Source organism: Octopus bimaculoides, chromosome 4, assembly GCF_001194135.2.
Source record: "Octopus bimaculoides isolate UCB-OBI-ISO-001 chromosome 4, ASM119413v2, whole genome shotgun sequence".
NCBI lineage: Eukaryota > Metazoa > Mollusca > Cephalopoda > Octopoda > Octopodidae > Octopus > Octopus bimaculoides.
This window is the reverse complement of record NC_068984.1, coordinates 63,245,514-63,254,468: the sequence shown is the minus strand read 5'-3', so window position 1 is coordinate 63,254,468 and position 8,955 is coordinate 63,245,514.

Below are 8,955 nucleotides of genomic sequence, written 5' to 3'. Positions count from 1 at the left end.
TATATATATATATATATATATGACCAAGAAATATAAATATATTTGCACAGACACAGACACACGCAAGCACACACACATATATGCATATATATGTATGTATATATAAATATATGTGTGTATGTATGTTTTCTGTGGGTTTCCTTCATTTGTAAGGTAGTAGAGTGCCATTTGAGAGTAATCTGGCTGCGATTTTAACAAAATTGCCTGATGATTTATGGGACTTATGTTTTGTCTTTTTCTAATACATAGAAACTGTACCATAAAAATCGAAGTTTGAAGATGATGTGCTTTCAATGTCCTAAGAAAAAAAAATACAGGTTCTTTTGTCAACATTCTTTCACAACCTAGAAGCACTGAGCCAATGAGAAAACTGCTAATGAATCGCTTTATGTACTAAATTTAGCTATGAAAACTCCTTTAAATACAGTGAGATACATTGGTGAATGTAATTCTAAATGCACAGTAAATGAGTGAAGTACAGGATGAATATAAATGGAAAGCCTTCGATTATAACTCTGCTATACAAAACAACAAATGTAACAAACAAGAATTCCACCTAAAGGCGTGTTTATGAATACGAATGAATGCAGGAACCCTTGTATCAAAAACGTAGAATTTACAGTCAGCATATAGAAGAGCTTGTTCAAGCAAAAAATTGCTGGATCCAGTGCAATATTATATTTTATAAGGTGGATATAACGCAAGTTCTTGTAAAGTATATGTGTATATATGTGTGTGTGTATATGTATGTGTGTGTGCATGTGCGTGTGTGTGTGTTTTGTGTGTGGGTATAACACTGAGAATTGATGAGCTATGTATGACTGGTATCTTTTTGAAAATGATTGTGTTTGCCGTAACTTGTCGTATATAGCATGAAATTCTGGTTGCTAGTTGCTTAGCAATTTGGAGGTTTATCAAATGTAATGTCAGCACAGTGAAAATCTTCCTTTGTATAGAATAAATTTGGCAGAGCATTTTGTTCAAGATATTGGTGATCTTCTACTTCTATTACTTTTATGACGGACTTGTCATATATAAATAAACTTTCTTTGTTGTTAACTTGGACAGAAATTCTTTCAATTTCTTCTTCCCATTATGGATACTTGCCATTGTGATATTACTGATTTCAATTCCATGAATATGTTCAATAACAGAAATTTTCAGTAATGGAACTTTATGGGATCTATTGCGACTCACTACCTTTACAGGTGAATTGGAAGCATTTTTTCCTCTGTGTGAATAGATTTTGAACACTTTTAGTATAGTATCACTATATCAATTTATTTTATAAATACTGGTGTACCTATTGTGCTTTAAATCTTAATATAATTCTTTTAAAATCTCACCGTGCTTGCCTTTCAAAGTGTCCTATGAGGATTACAACTGAAGCCACATATCACAGCTTTTACCATGGTAACCATTAACTCATTTAATTCTATTAGAATTTGGTAGGTTTTAATGTTTCTTCTATCTCATTCATTGAGTGAGCAATATGAAGAAAAATATCTGCCTAAAATATTTTATGGTAACAAGAAAAAGAAAACTTCTACTTGTGATTATTATAATATATATTCTCTTGTGCTTCGCTAAGTGTATCTATGTTTATTTCAATCAGCTTTGTGTGTAGCATCTCCGAACTTATACCAGCAAGTGATAAAATGTATTGATTTTTCCACTTCTTCTTGTCCTCCTTGTCTCATATACGTGTGATATATGTCTAGCTTTGCATCTATTTTTCTTATTGTCCATATTTAATATTTATCTAATGTTCATAACAATTCTTCTAGATTTTTCTTTTAGTTTTTGTCTTTGGTAGTATCATCATGACAGGTATCTATTTTGCGAAATAAATTAATAGAATAGATAAATGACTAAAATAAAATGAGTGTTTTTATTTTCAATTATGAGTAAGTACGCTTAACAATTACATTTCAATTTTTGAAAGAAACTGAAGCTTACATCTTCTTTAGAACATTTATTTCCTTTTAATACAACAAACTAAATAAAGAATCTGAAAACATTTTGTAAGAAAACATCGAGAATTTAAGTTTTGCTACTAATACTTTTACATCAGTGAAGGTAAGGCAGCTCACATTATCATTTAGCTCTTAGTAGACCTAATCGAGCAGATATGTGGCCAAATGTATTCCAACTTTTCCCATCACATCGTTTATATCAGGCATTCAGTATTTAGGATTATATCCTACGGTATGCCTTCATGTTTTTGTTTTGTTTTGGAAGATGGTTAGTAGTGATCTGATGAATGTGAAGATTGGTTGCTATATCTAGAAGATCGAAACCATATGAGCGTTCTAGACGGTACATTATCAACTTAAGAAAATATTTCTGAACAAAACAAAGTAAAAAATTCTGATAAAGACTGTCTCTGCAAAATAGCAAAATAATGAAGACGTTATCTTTTGAATGTTGTAATAATATTATCGTTCCTGTGTCACACAGAGAAGTTTGACTGAGTATATCTGTGTAGAACAGGTAGTTAACCAAACTATTTTTCTTAATATTCTAAGATTCTGCATGACTGAAAACCATACAGCACGTTCTCAGATGCAGTGTTAAATTGTATCAGTTTGTAAATGTATTCACAATTTTCAACACTAATTCATCTCAAATCATGCATATTGATTATCAAAGGCCATCCAACCATGATCTCAGTTTCCCTCGGATTCAATATACCTACAGCATGCCATGTGTTGCTTTGTTTCTTATATGATAGGATATGATTTGAAATGGGTTTCCTTGCAGGTTTTAATAGTGACAGTGAAAATGTTACTTCATTGTCTTTTCTCTTTGCCTGTTGTTGTTATTGTTATTGTTGTTATTCAGCTTTGGCCAGCCAGAGCTATTATTATAGTCATTTCAAATATGACAATCATATTTCTTATGTGTGCCTACGACTACAGCATTTGGTTATTTCTTATGAAATAAGAAATGATTGAATTTAGTTTCTATTTCTAGAAAACATAACAGCAGTACAGAACCCCTCTTAATGCTGTAGAGAAAGGCGAGATGGGTTCTGTAACAGCATGACAAGTGCGTTTTCCTTACACTTATCATTGGAAATAATTTAATGTAATTTTCCTCAAAGTAAATAGTTTGATGAATACTTGGGTAAGATGAAGTATGACACATATGCACAAGCATAGCTGTATGGATGAGGTGCTTCCTCTACAATCATGTGGTTTTAGGTTCCAAGCCAAGCAAAGTGTTGAGTGTGAATTTGTTAGACAGAAACCATGACTATGTAAAGGCCCATCATATACACATATTTGAGTATGTGCCTTTGTGTTTGTCACTGCATGGTTTCTCAGCTATTGTTGATTTGTTTATGTCCCTGTATCATAGCGGTTCAGCAAAAAGAGACCGATAAATAAATGTCAGTGTTTAAAAATATATATATGTACTGGGATTGGTCTTCTCAACTAGATCTTTCAAAGTCCAAGCATGGTCGCGTTCCAGTAATTGAAATAAATAAATGATAAAAATTGAATAATATCTATAAGGTGAGTACCCAATGAAAATGAGGATTATAAGCACAAGAATACAAAGATACAGCTAAGAAGGATTGCAGTATATTTTATATATTGTGAGTGTATATGCTCGGTATTAGGATTTTATGATGTTTCTGAGTATTAGAAGATTCTGGAAATGAAAAAAATGTGGTTAAGTTATAGTGAACTAAGTTTATAGAAGTAGTGTTTGAGGGGGTCAGCAAAAAAAAAAAATACACAGGTATTCATTTATACTTTTATTGTTTATAGAAAAGTGTTTGTCTGGTAATCTATGAAATCTCCAATATACTTACAGACACATGAAATATTGCTAGAGGAATATTTATTCATAAATTAGCAAGCACTTATATTCAAACTTTGGTTCTTATTCAGAATTAGCAATTTCTTAAGTAAGATCTTTTACTCTGGAAATAAACTCTTTTCTAAGAAAAGGAAAGTTAATTTGAAACTATTTGAGTAATATTAACTTCTAGCGACAGTGAAAGAAAAGTTTTGTTCAAGATTCTCTCGTATGAATTATACCTGCAGCTAATAATTGTTCACCAGAAAAGAAGAAATCTTACAATGGAATGAGCAACTTGCTCCTTAAAATGCTTCTAAGCTATAAATATTTAATAATACTTTACTAAACAAGAAGCACTTGGTAATTACAATTATTAAACAGGTGATGAATATACCATGCAGAGATGATGTTCCAACGTAACTGAAGCTGAAACATATTTTTTAAGATTTCAGTTTAATTGAGAAATGTTAATATATATATATATATATATCGTTCATAATTCAATTAATATCATAATGGGAATTTTAATAATTATTTTGGGTAAGTTGTGATTATGTTTCCTTTAATATTTGATATTTCGTATCTGGTCAATGAATTTTAAATTATTGTTTCATTAGTCTTATTTGTATGGAATGCTTTCATGACACGGCCGTATGCACCTATCTGTGCCTTGTGTACATAGTGCAGTGTTTTGTTTTATGTTTTATAATGCTTTACTTCAATAGTGAATTTGTAGATTTTTATTGTATGGAATTTATTGCATTCTACTTTAATATGTTTGCAGTGAATAACTAAACAACAGATTATTCTCTGTATTTGTTGCACACTTTTTCATCTTTATAAGGTAGCAATTAGTATGAGGGTTGTTTCTGTTTCTAAACTTGTCAGTGTGAGTAACAAAACTTCCCCGCCAATGAAGAAGATGCAAGGATCAAAAGGAGGAAATAGACACCTGAACAAAAAGACAGCAAATAAAATCGTATACTTGTCAGAAGCTGTGTTGCTGAATTTCAATCTGGAAACAATGCCATTGCTTCACAGATGTTTGGCAGGACAGTACAGAATTCAAAAAGTAAATATTCCCTTATAAGTTACAAGTTGGAGCATGATTTATTCTTGGAAATAGATTGAGCAGAAGAGATTGAATACAAACATATGCAATACAGACATTTAAGAAGGTGCTTCACAGCATAAAATAATAATACACTCTTTTGAATATATCATATCCCTCTAAGAGGAGTGATAGAAGAAAAGAGAGAGCCATGGGCTACTCAAACCTTTTCTGAAATAGAAGCTTTTAACATGTGGGAGTCAGCTGTTTTTATTGCAATAAAGTTAGTTTCACTTTTAGAACTTTTAGTGACATTTCTTCCATTCTGAGTTCCAGTTCTGCCGAAGCCATGACTTTACCTTTCGTCTTTTTGATATTCAGGAAAATAAGTATCAGTTGAATATTGTAGTTAATGTAATTGGCTTACTCCCTCCCCAAACTTGCTGGCTATGTGCCAAATTTGAAACTATTATTATTATTATTGTTGTTGTTGTTGTTGTTGTTGTTGTTATGATTATTATTATTATTATTATTATTATTATTATTATTATTATTATTATTATTATTACTGTTGTTGTTGTTGTTGTTGTTGTTGTTGTTGTTGTTATTATTAATATAGAAAGGATTGAGGTAACTCCTCCTGAAGATATAGAGTCAAAATAAAAAGAAGAGTGCCATTTGTTATCTAGTTAACGATATTTCGACATCATTTGGTTGGACTATATTTCGATAGCAAGCCTGTCTTTGTCGAGTTCAAAATAGAAAGTGATAAAAATTCAAAATTGTAAAAATTGAAAATTATAAAAATTCAAAATTATAAAAATTCAAAATTATAAAAATTCAAAATTATAAAAATTCAAATCTAAAGTATGAACGAGAGTAACCAGCATTCACACGTTGATGAAATGACATCATCAGTCTTTAAGTTTCAATTTTATAACAGGCGAAAAGAAAGAATATTTAATCAAACAGCTTTGTGTAAATTTGATGATATTCTCCTGCCATTTTATTCATTCCTCCAGGGTGCAATGTTAATAACTTACAAACATGTTTGTCTTCATACATTTTGAGAAGTGAAAGTGAAGTAGATTCAGAATATTTTCTGAGAATATGCGCTTTTAGGTCTTTTTCATAATCGCAGCCGTATGAAGAAAAATGTTCAAGTTCTGTAGAACTACTGTTATTGTGCCTGACGCCATATCTCTGCCTATTAAATCTTTTGTTTAATTGTTCTGTTGTACAACCAAACATAAATCAAGTTGTGTTTTGTGCATTCTGCCGCGCACACATTCTGCTGCGTACGCATTCTGCCGCGAGCTGGTAGAATAATTGTTTGCACACCGGACAAAATGCTTAGCGGAATTTCTTCTCAGGTCGACTTTTCCTTTCATCCTTTTTGGGTCGATAAAATAACTACTACTTGAGTATTGGGATCGATGTAATCGACATACCCCTTCCCCGAAATTGCTGGCCTCGTACCAAAATTTGAAATTATTAGCAGTAGTAGTAGTAATATAAGTTGTAGTAGTAGTAGGAAAAGCAATAGTATAATTTCAATAGATTTCTTAGTTACTGCACTACAAGGTGCATCTTCAGACTGGCTGACATGCACAGTATTGTCCTTGAAAAAGTAGAGTCATCTTTATCAGTTAGATCTAATTTCATATATTGCGACGTTCTTTTAGTTGTTTCTGATGTTATTGAGTTGTTATTATTTCTTGGTGAAATGATTTTAAGCTTGGTGGTTATTTCATTGCTTAATGTTTGTGTGGAATTGTATGGTGCATCAGAGAGATATACTACTGTACTAGGAGATTATTACATAGAATGTATTCTCGTTGTAATATTGAAAGTGCCTTGCATAGAATGTCTTCTGAGAGTCAGGTTACTTTCATCTCCATATCAGTTTGACAGACTTGTTTCAGACTGCTAAAGTTAGCTCGTTGTCATACTTCCGTTTTGGTTCATTTTTATATATCATCCTTCATTTTCCTATTAGCATGTCGGTATTGTCCAAGGACTACTGCTACCTACACAGTTATGTGTGTGGATATATTCTGCCCCGTGAGGAATGGCCAGCCAGATGTTATGTGGCCAAATATTCCTTTGTAGTACTGGTATAATATAGACATTTCAGCGTGTTATGTTTCTAAATTTTATATAACTAGCATCAAACATTCTTTTTTTGATTTATTCAGCTCATAAAATTTAAGTCAGTGCTAGATTTTCTATATAGGTTAATTTTCTCTGTTTTCCAGATATTGGCCAGGGATTCATATCTTTTCTTCAGCAAATTTGGAATTTCATTTTGCTTTTCTGTTCTGTAATTTGTTTCTCATTTGTTTATCCCTTATTTAAACGTTTGCTTTGTTGTTTCTATGTGTATAGAGGAAAATTAGAATGATGTGTTGTAACTGAAAAATTCAATCAAAAAGATCGATAAAATAAATACTAATCAGAATGTTTTGATCAATTACTGTGTACTAATGCTTGAAAATGGTGCTTCAGCATGGTTGCATATTAGTGGCTGACATCGGTAAAATAATATATGACAGATGAGATTACTCTGTCAAAAGGAGACAAGATTAAAAGCTATATTAAAATATTACGAATTTACTATTTAATTTCTATGCTGTTATTCATTAACCGTTGGTGGGCCCTGTAATTAACAATATTTTAACAATATGATCATTCCAGTCATTCCAGTGATATACTTACGCGGGCAGTATTCAGTATATCATACTTAATACTTTATAATATGAAGGCCTTCTTTAAAGATGAGTGGAGAAATTATAGGTGTAGGTGTGGCTAAGAAGATTGCTTCCCAATCACATGGGTCTGGGTTCAGTCCCCCTGCATAACGCCTTGGGAAAATGACTTCTACTATAGCCTCAAGCCGACCAAATCCTTCAAAGTGGATTTGGTAGATGGAAATCGAAAGAAATTTGTATATATATGAGTGTGTGCATGTCTACCAATTCTTTACAACCGGTGTTGGTACGTCTATATTCCTGCAATGTAGTGGTTCAGCGTAAGAGATTGGTAATAACTGAAGCAAATTAAAAATAAAAATATAAAAGATAATTTAAGAGGTTTTGACTGTTATTTCTTGTGAGTCAAGCAACGTTTTTAAAGTATTCCTACTTCTACTGCTATCGTTAGTTAAATATGCTAAGTTGAATAAATGGAATTAAAAAAACCTTATAGCATAAAATTAGATTTTTGATTTTTTTTAACAGCATTGTGGTATGATTCAGTACATATGTACATGTATCTATATTCATATCAACTTAATCAATGCCTTTCAAATGTTATTTCAAGACTGAGGAACTCAGATAAAATCTATAATTATTTTTCAGGTTTTACAATTTAAAATATTTGTAAATACTTTTTCAGTTGTTACTAAATGTGTATGTACATTGCTGAGTTATTCCTATAATTTGAAATATAAAATTCATTTTCACAATTGATAAACAGGTGCATACCATTAACAAACCCTGAATGGAGAGAAACGCATTTGTTGCTCTTGTGCATGTGCAAAGATGTTCACCTAACACCCATATATATATTGTATTTTTAACACAACATATCAACGAAAAACTTTTTAATCAGACAATAGCTTCTGAATCTTGCCTTTCAATGGTTTATATAAACTTAGTAAGACGGTTTGAACTTAGGGTTGCGTCAGTTACATTCATCAGGTTTTCCCCAAATTTTTTTTCTATAAAATGGTAAATCATTATGTTTCATATGTTATAAAAATAAAACCCAATAATTAATATTTGGGTTCAAGAACTTGTGTACAAACTTTAAAATAATGCATTATAATATATTTATAACAATTTTTGATCGTAAACAAAATTGTTAATATATACATATATAAGAGCGTGTGGGTGTTCATGTATATATATATTCATATATACATATAAGTACATATAAGAACATATATATAGATATACATATCTATACATATATGCTTATGTGTATGTAAATATAGATGTATATATGCATATATATATGAATATATTACCATATACATAACACACACATATATACACACACATGTACATGTGTGTGTATGTATGTACGTA